Consider the following 21025-nt stretch of genomic DNA (forward strand, 5'->3'; position numbering starts at 1 on the left):
TTCCTTCATTTGAGGTGCTCCCCCTAAGGTCCTCTTGAGGGCTCCAACTTTTAGTCTAACTTCCGTGATATAGGATTTTGTGGTACAAGTTCAATTTGGGTTCAATTTTGTGTTCCCCCACCATGATTCCTCTTCCCCCAAGCCCTAGCCTCCCTATTGTCCAAGCCTTGAGATACCATTTAAGTATGTCAGCAATTCAAGCTGATCCAGGTTTGAAACACCAGATGAGTGAGACCATGTGATTATTGTTTTTCAGTGATTGTGTGAGTTCACTTAGAATGATCTGTTCCAAGGTTGACCATTTTTCTACAAATTTCATTGTGTCAATTTTTTCTTACTGCTGAGTAGAATTCCATCATGTAGATATACTACATCTTGGTTATCCAATCAAAGGCACATGGGTTGATTACAGTTTTTTAAGTATTATGAATTGAGCAGCTATAAACATGTTTCAGCAAATATCTATGAACTGAGATGTGGAGCTTTTAGCATAAATGCTCAGTAAGGGGAAAACAGGGCATGGTGGTAACTCTATATTAATCCTTCTCAGGAGTCTCCATATTGATTTCCATTGTGGTTGTACCATCTCACATTCTCACCAACAGTGAATAAGTCCTCCTATTTCTCCACATCCTCGCCAACATTTATTTTCATTTGATTTTTTTTTTGCATTTAATATATATTATTTTTTTATTATTATTATTATTTTTAAATTTAATTTATTAGTTTTCTTTTCAGTAAATACAGGCAGTTTGGTACCATTATTTAGGCTCATCTGTGATCTACCCCCTCCCATTAGACCCTCCTTATTATTGAAAATGGGTCATGCATTGTGGAGTTAGCCCCCAGTTATTAGTATGATAAATGTCTCTGAAAATCATGACCCAACATGTAACTCTGACATTCTTTCCGCCCCCTCTTCCGCAAGATTTCCCTGAGCCATGTTGGGTTCATTTTTGGTCTGCTTCAGTGCTGAGGTGTTGGGGGCCTCTGAGGCTCTGGCTCTCTGATTTGGTAGGAGTTGATTTTTCTCTGAATTGATCTCCTTCCCCTTTGTGCTGGTATCCAGTTCACAGGAAAACATCACCCTTGCTTATTTCGCCAGTTGTCCTTAGTTTCAGTTGGGCCCCTTCTGAGGTATGTTGGGGCAGCTCTCTTCTTAGGATCTGCATCTATCTGGAAAAGAGAAGCAGATTCTCCAACGGAGAGTGAGTTAGCACCCAGAAAATTGAGATAACACTTACTTTTTTGATAGACAGTTTGATAGGTGTAGGCCCTCTTATACCCCGTGATTGATGGTAGCTTGATATTGTAGAGTGGGCTTGTGTTTGGGTATGGTTCTGACTTGTTTCCCAGCTCCAGCTAAGGGTCTAGTACCACTGAGTGGATCAGTTAGCCAAATCAAGAGCAATTGATTCCTCACCATGGCTGTGTACCACTATTGCACTTGTATGGGTATCACATCCGGTTAATTGTTGCTACTTAGGTTAAACAATGTGTTGCTTGGACAGATCTTGGTCACTTCCCCCAGTTGCCTATGTAGCGCCTTCTGGCACTAGACACGCTGACTGTTTGGGGACTGACTCTCTCCTGGCTTCCAGCCATGTCATTCCATTTTATGTGTCAGCTGCGTATGGAGTATTCAGCAATAGGGTCTTACCACTGGCCTTTGGTGGGTCATCAATTACTCTGACAGAAGTCTGTCATTGTTTTGGGAAACCTTGTAGGTTTCTTTGATCAAAAGCTCATTGTGGATTGTAGGCCCAAGCTGGAAGTGGGGGTTACAGGTCAGTGTCCACTAAGAAATTGAGGAAAAAGATAACTAATATACAAGAGTTAGAGAGAAGAGAGATAGAGGGGAGAGGGGGAGAGGGAGGGAGGGAAGATGTAGGAGATTTAGGTCAGTCTTGATCCTACCCTCCAGTGTCTTGTGGTTCAGGTGTTTCCTGTAAGGGACTAGTGAAGGTTCAGTCATTTGGTCTGTCTTTTAGGAAGTAGAATTTTATGGTACCATTGCCGTTTGGGTCCGGATTACTGTTTTCCACCCTTTGATTCCCTCCCCGCCCTCCCATCCATCTTATTGTCTAGTCCATGAGGTACTTGCTGGGTATGTAAGGCATCTTGGGCAAATTCAGGTTAGGTGTTGCAGATGAGTGAGACTATGTGTCGATTTTTTTTCTGTGATTGGGTAAGTTCGCTGAGAATGATCTGTTCCAGGTTCAACCATTTTTCCTCAAATTTCTTTATGTCGTTTTTTCTTACTGCTGTATAGAATTCCATTGTGTAGATATACCACATCTTTGTTATCCATTCTTCTAATGATGGACATCTGGGTTGATTCCAGCTTTTAGCTATTATGAATTGAGCTGCTACAAACATGGTTGAGCAAATCTCTCTGGCTTTTGGTTTGAAGGTTTTAGGGTACATGCCCAGTAATGGTATAACTGGGTCTGTTGGTATTTCTATAGTCAGCTTTTTCAGGAGTCTCCATATTGCTTTCCAAAGTGGCTGTACCATCCTGCATTCCCACCAACAGTGAATGAGTGTCCCTGCTTCTCCACATCCTCGCCAGCAGTTATTTTCATTTGACCTTTTGATGTTGGCTATCCTTATTGGGGTAAGGTGGAATCTCATAGTTGTTTTAATTTGCATTTCTCTGATGATTAGGGATGATGAACATTTTCTTAGGTGTGTGTTTGCCATTTGTATCTCTTCCTCTGTGAATTGCCTGTTTAACTCTGTGCCCCATTTTGTGAGTGGGGTATTTGTCTTCTTATTGTTTAGACTTTTGAGTTCTTTGTAAATTCTAGAGATAAGGCCTCTATCAGTTGGATAGCCTGCAAATATTTTCTCCCACTCTGTGGGTATTCTATTGGCTTTGTTTATTATATGCTTATCTGTAAAGAAACTCTTCAGCTTCATATGATCCCAATGGTTGAGTGACTGTTTAAGAACTTGAGCCACTGGGGTTTTATTCAGGAAGTCTTTTCCCATTCCTATATCATGGAAAGTACGTCCTAAATTTTCTTCCAGTAGTTTTCGAGTTTCTGGTCTTATGTTGAGGTCTTTGATCCATTTGGATTTCTGTGTTGTGCATGGTGAAATGTGTGGATCAAGTTTTAGTTTCCTGCATGTGGTTATCCAGTTTGTCCAGCACCATTTGTTGAAGATGCTATCTTTTTTCCAGTCTATATTGTTTGGGCCTTTGTCGAATATCAAGTAGCTATAGTTGCTTGGCCCAAAATCCGGGTCCTCAAGTCTATTCCATTGGTCTATACTCCTGTTTTTATGCCAGTACCATGCTGTTTTTATTACTATGGCTTTGTAGTATAACTTTATATCAGGTATGGTGATGCCACCAGAGGTATTTCTTTTGCTGAGGATATGTTTGGATATGCGAGGCCTTCTGCCTTTCCATATGAAATTTGAGATCATTTTTTTCTATGTCTGTGAAGAACATTGTAGGGATTTTAATTGGAATTGCGTTAAATCTATATATTGCCTTTGGTAGGATTGTCATCTTCACAATGTTAATTCTGCCTATCCAGGAGCATGGGAGGTCTTTCCATCGTTTCAAGTCCTCCTCAATTTCTTTTTTGAGAGTTTTTATATTTTCGTTGTATAGATCTTTTACTTCCTTGGTTAACGTTATTCCAAGGTATTTTATTTTATTTTTTGGTATTGAAAATGGGACTATGTCCTTTATTTCTTTTCTGTGTCTTTGTCATTTGCATACAGAAATGGTTCCGATTTTTGTGCGTTGATTTTGTATCCTGCTACTTTGCTATAGGAGTTAATCACCTTCAGGAGTTTTGGGATGGAGTCTCTCGGGTCTCTTACATATACAATCATGTCATCAGCGTATAGAGCTAACTAAACTTCTTCCTTTCCAAATTGTATCCCTTTTATTTCCTTCTCCTGTCTTATTGCTTGATCTAGGACTTCCAGAACTATATTGAAAAGCAGAGGTGAGAGAGGACATCCCTGTCTTGTTCCTGATCTCAATGGGAATTCCTCCAGTCTCTTTCCATTAAGAATTATTTGGGCCTTTGGAGCTTTGTATATTGCCTTTATTATATTAAGATGTGAACCGGCCATGCCGATTCTCTCCAATGTTTTGATCATGAAGTGATGTTGTATCTTGTCAAAGGCCTTTTCTGCATCTATCGAAATGATCATGTGATTTTTATGTTTAAGCTTGTTTATGTGGTGTATTACATTGACAGATTTTCGTATGTTGAACCACCCTTGTGTTCCTGGGATAAATCCCAGTTGGTCAAGGTGGATAATGCTTTTGATGTGTTGTTGGATTCGGTTTGCGAGAATTTTGTTGAGGATCTTTGCGTCTATGTTCATTAGGGAAATAGGCCGATAGTTTTCTTTTCTTGTGGCGTCTCTGCCTGGTTTTGGGATTAGGGTGATACTAGCTTCATAGAAGGAGTTGGGTAGTTTTCCCTGTTCTTCAATTGTGTGTCACAGTTTTAGGAAGATTGGTTTGAGTTCTTCCATGAAGGTTTGATAAAATTCGGCTGGGAATCCATCTGGTCCTGGACTCTTCTTTTTTGGGAGGTTTTTTATTACTTTTTCAATCTCCATGAGCGTGATGGGTTCATTGAGGTGGTTGATCTGCTCTGAGTTTAGCTTTGGTAGATGATATGCATCCAGGAATTTATCCATCTCCTCCACATTTTCCAGTTTTGTGGAGTAGAGGTTTTTGAAATAAGTCCTGATGATTCTGCCGATTTCACTGATGTCTGTTGTAATCTCTCCTTTTTCATTTTGAATTTTGTTAATTTGGAGTCTCTCCTTTTTTTGCTTGATCAAATTGGCCAGAGGTTTGTCAATCTTGTTTATTTTTTCAAAGAACCAGCTCTTTGTTTTGTCAATTGCCTTAATTGTTTCCTTGTTTTCCAATTCATGAATTTCTGCTCTGATTTTAATTATTTCCTTCCTTCTGGAGCTCTTTGGGTTGGATTTTTCTTGTTTTTCCAATGCCTTTAGATGGATGGTTAAGCTATTGATTTGGGATTTTTCTGTCTTTTTTATGAAGGCATTGAGTGCTATGAATTTTCCCCTGAGGACTGCCTTCATTGTGTCCCACAAGTTTTGGTATGATGTGTTCTCATTGTCATTCAATTCCAGGAATTTTGCAATTTCATTTTTTATTTCATCCACTATCCATTTATTGTTTAAGAGTGTGCTATTCAGTTTCCAGTTGCCGTTGGGGCTCTTGTTGGTTTTTTTGTTGTTGATTTCTAGGACTATAGCATTATGATCTGATATCATGCAGGGAATTATTTCGATTTTCCTAAATATGTGGAGGCTATCTTTGTGACCCAGTATATGGTCTATTTTAGAGAATGTTCCATGGGCTGCTGAGAAGAATGTGTAGTCTGTGGATTTGGGGTGGAAAGTTCTGTAGATGTCTGTTAGGTCTAAGTGCTCTATGGTTTTGTTGAGCTCTCTTACTTCCCTGTTGAGCTTCTGTTTGGATGATCTGTCTATTACTGATAATGGTGTGTTAAAGTCCCCAGCTATGATGGTGTTGGTGGTTATTTCTGTTTTATTGTCAAGTAGGTTTTGTTTTATGAACTGCGGTACCCCTGTATTTGGTGCATACAGATTTATGATTGTAATATCCTCTTGATGGATTGTTCCCTTTACAAGTAGGAAGTAGCCTTCTTTGTCTTTTTTGATTGTTTTTGGTTTGAAGTCAACTTTATCTGATATTAATATAGCTACACCTGCTTGTTTCTTATTCCCATTTGCTTGGAATATTGTTTTCCTCCCTTTCACCCTGAGGAGGTTTCTGTCTTTAGTGGTAAGGTGGGTTTCTTGAAGGCAGCAGATTGAGGGGTCTAATTTTTTGATCCACCCTGTTAGCCTGTGTCTCTTGATGGGTGAATTAAGGCCATTAATGTTTAGGGTGATGACTGTGAGATTTGATTTGATCCCTGTCATTTTGTGGTGGTAGAGGTGTGTTGGCATTTCCATGGAATTTTTTTTTTTTTGTATCTACTCTGGGTTTGATTGCTGTGATCTTCTTCTTGTAGGCATTTGTGTTTGGTTATTTGTTTACTCTCTGTGGAGAATTTCCTGGAGTACTTTCTGTAGGTTTGGTTTTGTGTTCATATAATTGTAAAGCTGAGTTTTATCATGGAAAGTTTTCCTTTCACCATCTATTATAAGGGAGACTTTTGCTGGGTAGAGTAGTTTAGGTTGAAAGCCATAGTTTCTTAGCATTTGGAGAGTATCATTCCAGGCCCTTCTAGCTTTCAGGGTTTCCATTGAGAAGTCTGAAGTAATTCTGATGGGGTTTCCTTTGAAAGTGGTGTGCTGTTTTTCCCTAGCTGCTTTTAGGATTTTTTCCTTGGTGTCAATGTTTAGAGTCTTAATGATAATATGCCTTGGGGAGTTTCTCCTTTGGTCTAGTCGGTTAGGAGTTCTGTTTGCTTCTTGAATCTTGATGGGCCTTTCTTTTAAGAGACGGGGGAAGTTTTCTTCAATTATTGTGTTAAATAAGTTCTCCATGCCTTTGGTCTGAAATTCTTCTCCTTCTGGTATTCCAATGATTCTGATATTAGGACGTTTAAGTGTATCCCACAATTCTCTCATGTTCTGTTCAGAGGAACTTTTGAACTTACTGAAATTTTTGGACTCTCGAACTGTTTCTTCCATCCTGTCTTCCAGATCAGAATTTCTATCTTCCACTTCGCTGACTCTATTCTTGAGAGCCTCTAGTGAGTTTTGGACTTGTTCAATTAAGTTTGCATTTTCTACTACTTTCCTATGTATCACTTCCATCGCTTTGTCCAGCTCCCTTTTTGTCTCATTTTCTGATTTTCTTGATGATTCTTGGAAATCATCCTTGCATTTCTTTATGTTTTCATTTAGTGTGGCCAGCTGATTTTTAAGGTCCTCTTTTTTTTCATTCTCCCTCAACTCTCTTAGCTCTCTTTGAATTCCTTCCAGTGTCTTATCATATTGCTCTAGCTTAGTGATGGTAGCATCCATACGATTATCTATCCTTTGTAGCTTTCCTGTCAGATCTAGCAGTAGTTTGGTCAGGGTTGCATTGTTCATTTCTTCCACTTGATGTTCTGATCCTAAACACTCTTCTATGTTTTGGTTTGTTGTGATCCTTGTTGGACTGGGTGATCTGTCTGGATTTTCTTCCATTTTATTTTTCGTGTTATTTCTTTTGCGCTGTGGTCTACCCATGTCAGTGTATGGGCAGGTAGGTGGGTGGAGCAGCCTGGGATCTAGTTTAATGCAAATCCAAGGCAGCCTGGGGCAGTTGTAAGCAGCCTGGGTTTTTGCTCACTCTTGCCAAAGCCGCCTACCTATAGCCTGACAGGGGCACCAAAGTTGCCTGAATTCTCACCCAGTAATGCACCTAAGCTGCCTGCCTTTGAGCTTGAAAAGGGACTGAGGTAGCAAGCCTTGAAGGTGCCTAGATTCTGGGTGGGTACACTGGGGTCTGTAAACAGTCTGTGCTCTTCCGCCTCAGGGGAGTGGGGGATGGGTGGTGATGTACAGGTAGGGGATGGCACCTGCGCTGGCGCTAGTGACTCAGTGTGGACTTATGTGGCTCTTGCTGTGGGACTGGGCCCACTGCACGTGCAATTGTAGTGCAGAGGCAGATGATGTGGATACGGAATCAGGACACAGCAGAAACTGACCGGCGGCAAGTGATGTGAGAACAGCAGGGCGTGAGGGGAGGGGGGGCAGCTAGGAGCGTGGGGCGCTGTGGGATACCGTGGGGTGCTCTGGACTCGCAGGGGGGGAGGGGGCGGATCTCGCGGGGGAGGGGGCTGATGGGGTCCAGGGGTCGCGGGTAGCGCAGGGGGCGTGGAGCACGCTGAGGTAAGATGGAGTGCTGGATGCTGTGGGACACTGCGGGGCAGTCTGGGCGCGCGGCGGGGGTGGGGTGCACGGGGGGGGCTCGATGAGCGCGGGGGTGGGGCGCGGGGAGTCTCGGGGCACGCGGGGGGATCGGGGGACACCTGGGTGCCCGGGCGCTGGACGCTGCGGGGCGCTTTGAGCGCCCCTGTCGCGTGTGGGTAGGGAGCGTTGGGCGCGCTGGGGGGGAGGCGGGGGCGGGGCGCGCGGGGGGGCTCGAGGCGCGTGGGCGTGGGGCGTTGGGGTCTCAGGGCGCGCGGGGGGCACGGGGGTGCGGGGCACTCCTGGGCACCCGGGGCGCGGGGCGCTTGGGGCGTGCCTGCTGTGTGTCGATAGAGAGCAGGGAAGGCAGAGGGGGTGGGGCACGCGGGAGGGTGGGGCGGGCGTGGGGTGGTCTCGAGGCATGCGGGGGTGGGGCGCAGGGGTCTTGGGCGCGCAGGGGCGCGGGGCAGGCCTGGGTGCCCCGGGGCGCGGGAAGCCTTGGTTCGCTTGGGCCGCGTCTGCCGTGTGTGGATAGGGAACGTGGGGCGCGCTGGGGGGGAGGGGCGTGCTGGGTGGGTGCGGGGGGTGCGGCGGGTGCGGCGGGTGTGGGGCACGGGGGTTGTGGGGTGCGCTGGGCCGACGGGGCGCGTGGGGCTTGGTGTGCACGGGGCGCCGGGCCGCTGGGCGCGGGGCCGCGCCCAATGCAGTTATTCGCGGCGGGAGGGGTGGCGGGGCGTGGGTCGCGGGGTTGTGTGCTTCCCTCTTTTATCCCAATCTGTGCCCTCCCTCCTCAGAAAGTTCCTAATTTCCCTTGAATACTTGCCTTTTTTTCCCTCGTTGTTTGTAGTGCAGCTAGGCGGTCGCCATCTTGACCGGAACTTCATTTGATTTTTTAATAGTTGCTATCCTTATTGGGGTAAGGTGGAATCTCATAGTTGTTTTAATTTGCATTTCCATAATGGTAAGGGATGTTGAACATTTCTTCAGTGTGTGTTAGCCATTTGTAATTCTTCCTCAAAACTCTCTATTCAGTTCTCTGTCCCACTTTTGGAGTGGGTTGTTTGATTTTCATTTTTTTAGTTTTTTGAATTCTTTGAAGATTCTATATATTAGGCTTCTGTCAGTAGTATAGCTGGCAAAGATTTTCTTCCATTAAGTGGGCAATCTATTTGCTCTGCTTATGGTATGTTTGTCTGTACAAAAACTTTTTAGCTTCACGAGATCCCATTGGTTGAGGGCTTACTTAATTTCCTGGTATAGTAGGGTTCTGTTTAGGAAGTCTTTTCCCAGCCCTATATCATGGAGAATGCCTCCTAATTTTTCTTCGAGTAGTTGAAGAGTTTTAGGTCTTATATTAAGGTCTTTAATTCATTTCAAAGTGATTTTTGTGTATAGAGAAATGAATGGGTCTCATTTTATTTTTCTAAACATGGTCATCTAATTTGTCCAACACCATTTTTTGAAGAAGCTGTCTTTTCTCCAGTCTATATTATTGTCACCTTTGTCAAAGTTAAAGCAGCTGTAGTTATTTGACCAAAGGCCTAAGTCTTCAATTCTGTTCCATTTGTCTATGTTTTTGTTTTTATTCCAGTACCATCCTATTTTGTCACTATGGCTTTGTAATACGACTTTCGATATAGTTATAGATTGGGTATGATGATATCAACAGAGGTGCCCCCCACCCCGAGGATAAGTTTCAATATCCAAGAACTTCTACCATTCCATATGAATTTTGAGATAATTTTTTCAATCTCTGTTAAGAATGATGCTGCTATTTTTATTGGTATTTCATTAAATCTGTATATTGCTTTTTGTTAGAATTGACATTTTCACAATATTAATTCTACTTATCCAGGAGCATGGGAGGTCTTTCCATTTTTACAAGTCCTCCTCAATTTCTTTCTTGAGTGGATTTTTTTTTCCCTACTGTAGCCCACGCTGACCTGGAACTCATGATTTAGTCTCAGGATGGCCTTGAACTCATGGCAATCTTCCTACCTCTGCCTTCCAAGTGCTGGGATTAAAAATATGTGCCACCACACCCAGCTTTAAGTGTTTTTATATTTTGATTATATAGGTCTTTCACATTCTTGGTTAGTGTTGTACCAAGGTATTTAATTTCTTTTGTTGTTATTGAAAATGGTACAGCCTCATTGATTTCTTTCTCTGTTTATTTGTCCTTTGCATATAGAAAAGCTATTGATTTTTATGCATTGATTTGCTGAAGGAATTTATCATCTTTAGAACTTTAGAGATGTAGACTTTTGGGTCACTCATGTATAGGATTATGTCATCTGAAAATAGAGCTAACTTTACTTCTTCCTTTCCAATTTGAGTCCTTTTATTTCTTCCTCTGGTCATTGCTTGGATTAGTACTTCTAGTACTATGTTGAAGAGCAGTGGGGAGAGTGGGCACCCCTGTCTTGTTCCTGATCTCAGTGGGAACTCCTTGAGGTTTTCTCCATTAAGTATTATTTGGGCTTTAGGAGCTTTATATATATATCCTTTATTGTATTGAGATATAAATACTCCATGCCTATGCTTTCCAGTGTTTTGATCATGAATTTGTGTTTTATTTTATCAAAGGTTTTTTCTGTATCAATTGAGATGATCATGTGATTCTTATGGTTCAGTTTATTTATGTGGTGTATTACATTGACCAATTTCTGCATCTTAAACCATCCTTGCATCCCTGGGATGAAACCTACTAGATAAAGTTGGATAATGCTTTTTATGTGTTGTTGAATTTGGTTTGCAAGGATTTTGTTCAGGATCTCTGCATCTAAGTTCATTAGGGATATAGAGCTATCGTTTTCTTTCCTTGTTGCATCTCTGTCTAGTTTTGTTATTAGGGTGATGCTTGCTTCACAAAACTAGTCAGGGAGTATTCCCTGGTCTCTGATTATGCAAAACAGTTTGATAAAAATTGGTTTCATTTTTTCAATGAAGGTGTCATAGAATTCAGCTGAGAAGCCATCAGTCCTGGACTTTTCTTTGTGGGGAGGTTTTTGATTACCTTTTCAATCTCCATGGACATGATAGGTTTGTTAGGAGATTAATCTGCTCTGAGTTTATTTTGATAGGTGGAATGTGTCTAGGAATTCATCAATTTGTTCCAGATTATTCAGTTTTGTGGAGCAGAGGTTTTGGAAGTATGCCCTGATGCTTCTTCAAATTTCATTGATGTCTGGTCTGTTGGATATCTTCTTTCTCATTTCTGATTTTTTTTTTTTTTAATTTGAGACTTCTCTTTTTTGTTTCATCAAATTGGCCAGGGGTTTGTCAATCCTGTTCAGTTTTTCCAAAGAATCAGTACTTCATTTCATCAATTAAAAAAAAAAAATGTTCTCAGTTTCAAATTCATTAATTGCTGCTCTACTATTTCTTTCATCTGGACCACTTTGGATTTGATTCTTCTTGCTATTCCAGTGCCTTTAGGTGGATAGCCAGGTTATTAATAATGAGATCTCTCTGTCTTTTTAATGAAGGCATTTAGGGCTATGAATTTTCCCCTTAAGTCTGCCTTCATTGTGTCCCATACCTTCTGGTAAGTTGTGTTTTCATTATCATTCAATTCTAAGAATTTTACAATTTCTTTTTTTTTTATTTTCACAACCAATTCATTGTTTCAAAGTGTGTTGTTTAGTCTCCAAGACCTAGTGTAATTCTAGATGTGTCTCTTGTTGTTAATTTCATTAAAGCATTGTGATCTGACATGATGCAGGAAGTTACTTCAATATTCCTCACTTTGTGAAGGCACCTCAGTTTGAATGTGTGGGAGAACTCATAGCAGTAACAGGAACAGAGGAGAAGACTTCACCTTCTGGGAAAAGGACAGAGGAGTAGCATGTGGGATACCCATATCCAGGAGTATGAGAGTGGGGCCCTGCAGCCATAGGGAAAGATACAAGCCCCCTTAGAAAAGGAGACCCTGCAGCCTCAGACTTCTCACTGGCCATTGTCATTGCTTGATCACTTGCCTTTCTGGCACTGTTTGCAGAATTACAATTGGACTACATCCTTCCCCAGCCCCAGTTACTCAGTGATGAGGCTAATCTGCTGCAGGGTGGGTTTCAGCACTGGAGGAACATGCTCTCTGGGTTTTCTCTCACATGGTTCTCAACACTCATTCACCTTCTCTTTGGTGCCTGTACAAGGGTCTCTGCCTTGCATATCTCCTGAAGGTTTTCATTGTTGTCAGCTTCCTCCACCCACTTCTGTAGCAGGGGCCATATCTTACACATGTTCTTGAAACTGAGCTGCAGAACCTCAAAGTAGAAGATGTTCATCTCTTTGAACACCTTTCCAAAAAGCACCCCCAGGGTGAGCCCCACATTGGCCTGGATGTACCCCAGCATGATCATCTTCTGCTTTAGATGCTTGGCAAATTGATCCAGTTCTTTCTGCAGAGCTTTCATATCCTGGGACTCCTCCAGGTTTGACTCCAGGTTCTCCAATTCCACCTTCACTGCACCTTGGTGGGGAGTGCAGGGCCTTGAGGGACCCCTTCTGGGTTGCTCTCCACCCCGGCTCCTGCCTTGCCCTTGGGCTGCAAAGTTTCTAAGCCAAACTGAGGCATCAGACCCACTCCAACCTGAGGTCCAGAGTAAAACATCCTGCCACTGAGCTGATAAGGAGAAGGGTGTGGGAAGATCCCCCATACCTCCAGGTCCTGGCCCAACACAGGCCTGATTCCTGGATCACCAGCAGGGCCTTAGAAGCTCACCCAGGTCAGGCTACAGCTCTCCTGACTCACCCATACCCCAATTTCTTCTGTCTTGTCTTCCAGGTCAGAGGTTCTGTCTTCCACATGAGTAATTCTGTTGGTGAGAGGTTCAAGAGAGGTTTTTATAATTTCTATTTGAGTTTTGTTTTCAGTTATGTTATTTGCATCATGTCTATCTCTTTATTGAGGTGTGGTTTCAATTTGAGTTCTTGTTTCCTATTTTTTAAAATATTCATTTATTAGAGCAAAAGAGAGTAAGAGGCAAACAGAGAGAGAGAGAGAGAGAGTGGGAGCATGCATGGGTGCAACAGGTCCTCCAGCCACTGCAAACAAACTCCAGATCCATGTGCAACCTTGTGCATCTAGCTTACATGGGTCCTGAGGAATCGAACCAAGGTCCTTTGTCTTTTCAGGCAATCATTTTAATCGCTAAGCCATCTCTCCAGCCAAGTTCTGATTTTATTGATGTTTCCTGGAATTCATTTTTGCATTTTGTTAAGGCTTCATTATGCTTAATCTACTGGTTGCTGAGGTCTTCCATTTCTTGACTCATCTTCAATTTATTTATATCTCTTTTGAAGGTTCTAACATTTTCTTCAATCAAGTTAAACCTACTGTCAAAAGCTGAATGCTCTAGGAGATGATTCTGTTCAATTTCATTGATATGATTGTTGATTCTTTGATGTTTTGCTTCTAGTTCAGCGATTTTTTTTTATCACAGTCTCATTGGTTGTTGTGTTTTCATTTTGGGAATTAATTTCTGTTAATTTCTCTATAATTTCATTGGAGGCTTTCATTGTAGGACTAGGCATTCTTGGTGGAGATTTCTGTTTTCTGACTTTTGTTGGCTTTTTTTTTTTCATTGATTTCTACCCATTTTAGGAAGGCTCTTTTATTGTAGAGGAAGCAAGTTTTTGTTTTTGTCCTTTGACCTGTGCACCCTCTAATTCAGATAAACAGGGCTGTTGGTACTCAGTTGCCTGTCAGGACACCAAAGCAAAAGATCTGATTCCAAAACTCACACAGGAACCAGGCGTCCCCAAGCAAGGTACAGTGGGATCTACCTTGACCAGAGGACTGGGAAGAGCCAGGCAATAGGGATCTGGGTTACTCACTCCATGCCACTCCTGCCCACACACACAGTCCAGCCCAAGGAATGTGGACCAGGGAACTGGGAAGAGCCCACATTACTCTATATTTGTTTTATTAAAGGAAACCCTTCAGGCAAAAATATGATTTTTCTGAGGTTGGACATATGGCTGATGTCAGTACTACAAAATTATGTTACATTGAGCCAAATGCTGAGATAAGTATCCCAAGACTGATGTTTACCTAATCTCAGAATAGGTGTCTCTTGAAGGTAAGCAAGATGTTAGTGGTAGTAGTGGAACTTCATGGAGATCTGACTCTTACCACCTGCAAAATCAGGTGGCTGTAAAAGTGAATGGCAATGTAGTACTGGGTCAATTCCTGTCTCCACTGGTACTTCGAATGCTATTTTGTATGGTAAACCAAATGAGCAAGAACCATGAGGCTAGAGTACCATCAAGCCTGCCTCAAAGTTTAGATGGATGCGCAGGCCTACTGACTACCATAGGACTTGAGGTACATTCTTAGTGTCCAGTAGGCCATTTTCTTTTGTTTCTTTATGTTTTATTCTCTTCTTTTTTTATATATAAGAACCAGCATTATGAGCACAGTGACATAAACTCTAGATTCATTTTATCTATATTGTTGAGACAGTCTCACTTACTATGCAGTTTAGATTGATCTTGAATTTGCCATCCTTCTGCCTCAATCTCCCAGGTGTAGGGATTAAAGGTATGTACTTATTTCAGTAACAATTTATTGATTATCATACTTATTTATGATTTCCACTTAAAGTTAGTGGCTTCATTTACATGTGGCATAGGAATAGCATAGTGATATGTTGAAAATTCAAGATGGGGAAGAAACCCAAGAAGAGCTTGACATGTTGTTAATTCCAACTGGACAACATGTTGCAATGTTCTGTTTTTTTAAAAGTTCCTTCAATTGTTTTTATGCCAATATACATTTTCCTTTTATTTATTTATTTATTTATTTCAATGTACTACCTTGTACATCTGGCTTACATGGGTACTTAGGAATTGAACATAGGTCTTCAAGCTTTGGAGGCAAGTGCTTGAACCACTAAGCAATCTCTCCAGCTCCAAGGTGGACTCTTTTTTTTATTTTTGGTTTTTCGGGGTAGGGTCTCACTCTAGCTCAGGCTGACCTGGAACTCACTATGTAGTCTCAGGGTGGCCTCTAACTCACGGTGATCCTCCTACCTCTGCCTCCCGAGTGCTGGGCTTAGAGGCATGTGCCACCATGCTCAGCTTCCCATTTTTTTTTTTTTTCTCTCAGTAATGTCCATTTAATCTGGATAGCTTTGCCAGCCATAGACTTCTCTCTGGATTAGGCTGTGTGTTAGAAACAAGTGAATGCAGGGCTGGAGAGATGACTTAGCAGTTAAGGCATTAGCCTGCAAAGCTAAAGGACCCAGGTTCAATTCCTCAGGACCCACCTAAACCACATGCACAAGATTGTACATGCTTCTGGAGTTGGTTTGCAGCAGCTGAAGGCCCTGCCAAGCCCCATCTCTCTCTCTCTATCTCTCTCTGCCTCTTTCTCTCTCAAATATATGCAAAACTATATGAAAAGAAACAAGAGAATGAAACTTCAGTCTTTAAATGTTCTTAAAAATTTCCCAGTGACAAACTATGATATTGTACAAGAAACTTGCTTTGCTACTGTCCTCCAGGGCCTTTCCTGCCCTTGATATTCTTAAGCTTTTCTCTCCAGCTGAGGAAAATTGTTGCATGTCTTCCAGTTTGAGGAAGAGGACTAAGTCCTTGAGAATCTTTAAAGAAAATTTCTAATCCTCATGGATAGTGACCCATAGCTCCCAAAGTAATTTTTGGATTTAAAATGGCTTTCCAAATCTACACAAATAATTTCTGGATTATGTGATGTTGTAAATTATCCATGCCATTGTTCCTATCTACATTATCCTGGATAATTGAGAGTTGGCTATATAGTAATAGTGATACCTATAAAAGAACTGAACCTCATGCATAATACATTTGAAAGCTAGGCTATTTCAATTTTGCTCATGATGATATATAAGTATGCCTCTATTTAAACAAATCCATTTAATGTAAGTATTCCTTTACAAAGCTGATAAGCTATAAAGGTGTTTTTCCCTGTGAGAGTTGTCTTATTTTTAAAAGAGATTCATTGTATTATTTTAGTCAGTTATTTTCTTGGTTACACTGAAATTATCTCTTGCACAAAAGTGCCTTTAACCACTGAGCCATTTCCCCAGCCCTAAAAATATCTCCCTGTTTTATAAAAACCCCATCAGATCCATGGATAACTTTCCTGGAACAAATACTAAAAATACTTTAAGTCATCTATATTTGTAAAAGTAGACTAGAAGATAGTTCTACCATTTGGGTATTTACCAGCTAGATGATCTACCATTAATGAAAAAGAAAATGCCTTTAAAATGGTTTTAAAATGTATAAAGGAATTTCCAGAACAACACTCCATATATCTGAGAAGATAAAATATACTTGTGACCATGACTGAAAAGGATGCCTGTAATTTTCAATAGGGGTGATGTTCAAACAGTGGCCCAGATTCCCATCTATCAATCTTTGTCAGTTAGCTTATTAGCTATTTATTTTTTCTTTGGCCCCTTCAACTGTTTTTGTTCTTTCCACACATTCATCCTCCTATACCCAGTGTTCTGTTCAAAAATTGAACAGGGAAACTCACCTACCAAATCTCGACAGCAAGAATGTTATTTCATTTCCCTTTAATCTTAGCTACCCTTGGACTTTTTTTTTTTATTCATCTTTTCCAATTGAAATCAAAAAGATTTTTGATGTATGTAGAGACTGTTTTATAAAGAAACTGTTAAAATTGTGTAACTTCAAAGAGTTTCCAAATGTTGCATTTTCAAAAGTTTTCTAGCACATTTTTTTGGTTAAATTACATGATGTTCTGTGTAGTCTTAGTAATGACCAAAGGATCTGTATTCTTCATCTAGTTAGCACAACATTCTCTGCACCATAGCAGTGTGCTTACAGAAATAATTATTTCTTAACACTGATTTATTTTTCTACTGAATTTTTCAGCTCATGATTTGAACATGTCTTCTAATTTATACATATTTAAATATTTTCTTGCTCTGTTTAGAAAGATCATGGATGTATACTTATTATACCCTAACAAGATAGCTTCTCTTTGTCCAGTTTGTCATTATGTGATTATACCTGATTTAAATTCTAGAAGTATAAGTTATTAAACCTTCTGTTTCTCACCAAATTGAACAGATGGGCAGGTGGGCTGCCTTCTTTGTTCCCTTCTTTTCTTGTGTGCCTAACTAAATTTATTCACCATCACCATCCCAGAAATATTTGGGGTCATTAACAAAAAAGTTGATAAAACATGATTAAAAGTTAAAAAGAAACTTTTAGAAAATTATTCCAGACACTCAAAATAAGTATATTTTCTACTGTTGAGCATTAAATTTAGCTGTGAACTTCCTGAAAACCAAAAGAGAAAGGAAAACATGGTGTAATTCTTATTATCATCTGACAAAATTAATAGTTTAAAATAGAAGACCAAGTACTGGATGACTTTCAGTAGAAGTTTTATAGTTAAAGAACAATGTTATTTATGGTTTCTTGTTTTATGAAAAAAATTAATTACATTTTGCCTTGACTGTGATTTTTTTTTTTTTTTTGAGGTAGGGTCTCACTCTAGCCCAGGCTAACCTGGAATTCACTATGTAGTCTCAGGGTGGCCTCGAACTCACAGCGATCCTCCTACCTCTGCCTCCTGAGTGCTGGGATTAACAACATGCACCACCATGCCCAGCTAACTGTGATAATTTTTGAAGGAATTAAATAACACTGCTGTTTTAGTGAGAGTGTTTAGGTCCCTCTCAGCAGTAGAATGCCATAATAAAAGAGGAATGAGGAAGAATTGTTGTCCTCTTCTAGCATGCAGTGAGAAGGTGTCTACTGGCAATGGGCCCTTACCCAACACTGCTAGTCGCATGATCTTGGGACTACCCAGCCTCCAGTACTGTGAAAAGTAAATTTCTCTTGTTTCCAAGTTACCCAGACTATGGCATTTTGTTATAGAATCGAGAATGAACTAGGATTATTATATTTAGAATACATTTGCAAGATGTTTTACAAGTCACACATATTCTAGAATGTGTCCTCTTTGTATCCTTCATCCTTCCTCCCTCCCTCAAAGAAAAACAATTCCTTGCATTTTCCTATCTCCAAGTGGAGTATTGTCATAGACATGGATCTGGGGAGGAAAAAAAAATGTATTTCTAAGAAGTTGTAAAATATATTTTTTAATTTTTTTTGTTTGTTTTTGAGGTAATCTCTCACTTTAGCCAAGGATGACCTACACCTCACTGTGTAGCCCAGGTTGTCTTCAAACTCATGGCTATCCTCCTACTGCAGGCTTGTGAGTACAAGAATTAAAGATAAAATCTTAGTTGTATTTGACTGTATTTATTGCACACCAACTTTCCACATCTCCCTTTCAAATTATAATTGAACCAGGATTATTTTGCTGAATAGGCTTTGTAAGAGTTTGTGATTAATAACTATATCTGCCTATAGAATTTGTTTACACATAAATCCTAGAATCACATAAATTTGTACAAATGATTTTAAGTATATTCAAGAACTATCCTTTGCTTTACCTAAAAGTTAAGAATTTATTTATGTCAATATCTGTATGTACTTAGTAAAACAAAATTACACTAGCATGTATTTCCTCTGATAACCATTCTACTTTTTTTGAAAAAATATTTTATCTTTATTTATTTATTTGGGAGCAAGAGAGAGAGAGAAAGAAGCAGAGATAGAGAATGGGTGAGCCAGGGCCTGCAACCACTGCAAACGAACTCTAGATGCGTGCGCCCCCTTGTGCATCTGGTTAACATGAGTCCTGAAGAATCCCTCAAACGGGGGTCTTTAGGCTTCACAGGCAAGTGCTTAACTACTAAGCCATATCTTCAGCCCCCATTCTATTTTTTATACTATATCATACCATAGATCCCAGGATTAGATATGCACTCAAACTGTGTCCCTGTGTGTGACACACCTCAGGGTCATATAATCTTGTTTCTGTCTATTCAAAACTTACATCCTTAGGGCTGGAGAGATGTGCCACCAGATAAGATGTTTGTGTGCAGAATTTAATGAATCAAGTTTGATTCCCCAGTATTCACATAAAGCCAGATGCACAAGGTGGCACGTGCATCTGGAGGCCATTTGCATCACCTTGAAGTCCTGGCATGTTCGTTCTCCCTGTCTGTCTCTCTGCTTACAAATAAATAAATAAATTTAAAGAAAGAACTTAGCTGGGCGTGGTGGCGCATGCCTTTAATCCCAGCACTCGGGAGGCAGAGGTAGGAGGATCTCCAAGAGTTCGAGGCCACACTGAGACTACATAGTGAATTCCAGGTCAGCCTGAGCCAGAGTGAGACCCTACCTCGAAAAAACAAAAACAAAAACAACAACAACAACAAAAAATTAAAAATTTAAAAAAAAAGAAAGAACTTACATCTTTGATTAGTTGATAGATTCTTGTTGTGTAAATTTTATGATGAAAAGTGTCTGCATGACAGACTGAAGACTTGCATCCAGTTAACAAATACTTCTCAAGTATATACATCACAATTTGATGAACATTTTGTTAAAAATTATGCTTGCCTTCATTAACAATATATTTAGCCAAATCCCTTATTTCAGAGGTGCAAAAACCAGGTACTCACTTTTATTGATGACTGAGTTAGAACATACATTTTAGGCACAAGGGACCCTCACTTTTTGTCTTTTGTAGTCATTATTAATATTGTTTGTTCTTGGTTTAGCTAAGAAAAGAGAAACTATGACTAAATTATCATGAACAATAAATGTTTTGAACTCCTGCCCATAAATACTCCTCTCCCTATTTTGAGGAAAAAAAAGATTTTGCTTGTTCACAAGATAGCAGCCTCCCAAGTGGAATATGTTATTGCCAGCACTTGGCTTGAGCAACGCCTTTAAACACTGTGCATAACAGATTCAAGCAGGGATTGCCTAGTTTATTATTAGAGGTGTTGCTATTTCCTTTCATGCCTTTGGAAAGCTCAGAAAGAGGAACACTAGTTGAGTCAAAACTGTTTCCGTGGGCTTGGGGGAAAATGTCAATTAATTTCACCATAAAAGCAAGGAGGAAGCCATTTTTAATAAAAAAAAAAATCTTTGAACTTTGAAATCAAATTAGTGGAAAATTGGACTGCTTTCTTCTCTTGTGTCCCTTTACACTTCTGTACTTCTTCCCTCCAGGATTTTTGAAATCATGCAGAAGAAAATGGATTCACAAAGGATTCCTTTGCCCCTGACCCCTAGCTACAATCTTTGCCCTTTCTAATATGTATAAAACTGACTTAAATGAATTTTAACTAACCTCAGATACAAGCCTGAGATAATGACTACGATTAAATGGACTGAGCATCTCATTCATATCAATTCCAATTCATAATCCTATTTTATTTAAGTAGTTATCTTTGTCCTTTGTAACTCCAATTAGCAAAGGATGCTAATACTGTTAATAATACTGCCTGCCAGGAGCAATGATTTCGTCTGTGTCCACAACCACCAGCAGTCAGTTCATAGAAGCTGTGTCATGACATAATTCCTATTGGCAAGACCAGTCCCTACTTAGGTAAAAATAAATAAAAAAAAAAAAATTCGAAGGTGAGAGAATCAACTTACTTAAGTAAATAAATTCAGGAGTTTCAAAATCAGACTTGCTCCTTAAAAGTAGTGCTTATCCTAACAGGTGTCACTTCCATCTGACAATATTTTGACTCATTTCTATTTTCTAGGTTATTTACAAATACCTTCAAGCTATGGACACTATTTACAATTACCTCCAAATCAACTCCTAAATTCATCTTGCATGCCACTTTATAAATCTTTCAAACTACATTTATATGAGAAATAAAAATTGCATACACTTTAGTATAAAACTATAAAATATTGTTCCCAACCTTGTAGCTTACCCTACTTTTTTTTTTCTTTTTTGGTTCTTATTTTCTATTTGAATTAGATACACTTAGGTATAAAGCTATAGAATATTGTTCCAACCTTGTGCATTACCCTACATTTTTTTCTTTTTTGACTTTTCTGTTCCACATGCAGCATATTTATTTCTTCACTAACTCTTCTTTATTCTCCCACTTAAATATAAGCTTGGTCAGAAAATGACCAAGGTACCTGAAGGGTAGTCTTCTAGTTACCCAAATAGTTCTTAGTGCCTATCGCAGTGTCTGACAAATACTTATGGTACTTGGTCCATATTTGT

The 21025-nt window shown here is 40.0% G+C and overlaps 1 protein-coding gene and 1 pseudogene across 2 annotated transcripts in view; one reads left to right on the forward strand and one right to left on the reverse strand.

Moving 5' to 3' along the window:
- Nucleotides 1-21025, forward strand: part of Diaph2 (diaphanous related formin 2) — a 915994-nt gene that overhangs the window by 814541 nt on the left and 80428 nt on the right. The window lies entirely within an intron of this gene.
- Nucleotides 11646-14114, reverse strand: LOC105944646 (annotated as a pseudogene).

The sequence above is a fragment of the Jaculus jaculus genome, chromosome X (genome assembly GCF_020740685.1).
Source record: "Jaculus jaculus isolate mJacJac1 chromosome X, mJacJac1.mat.Y.cur, whole genome shotgun sequence".
NCBI classification, from domain to species: domain Eukaryota; kingdom Metazoa; phylum Chordata; class Mammalia; order Rodentia; family Dipodidae; genus Jaculus; species Jaculus jaculus.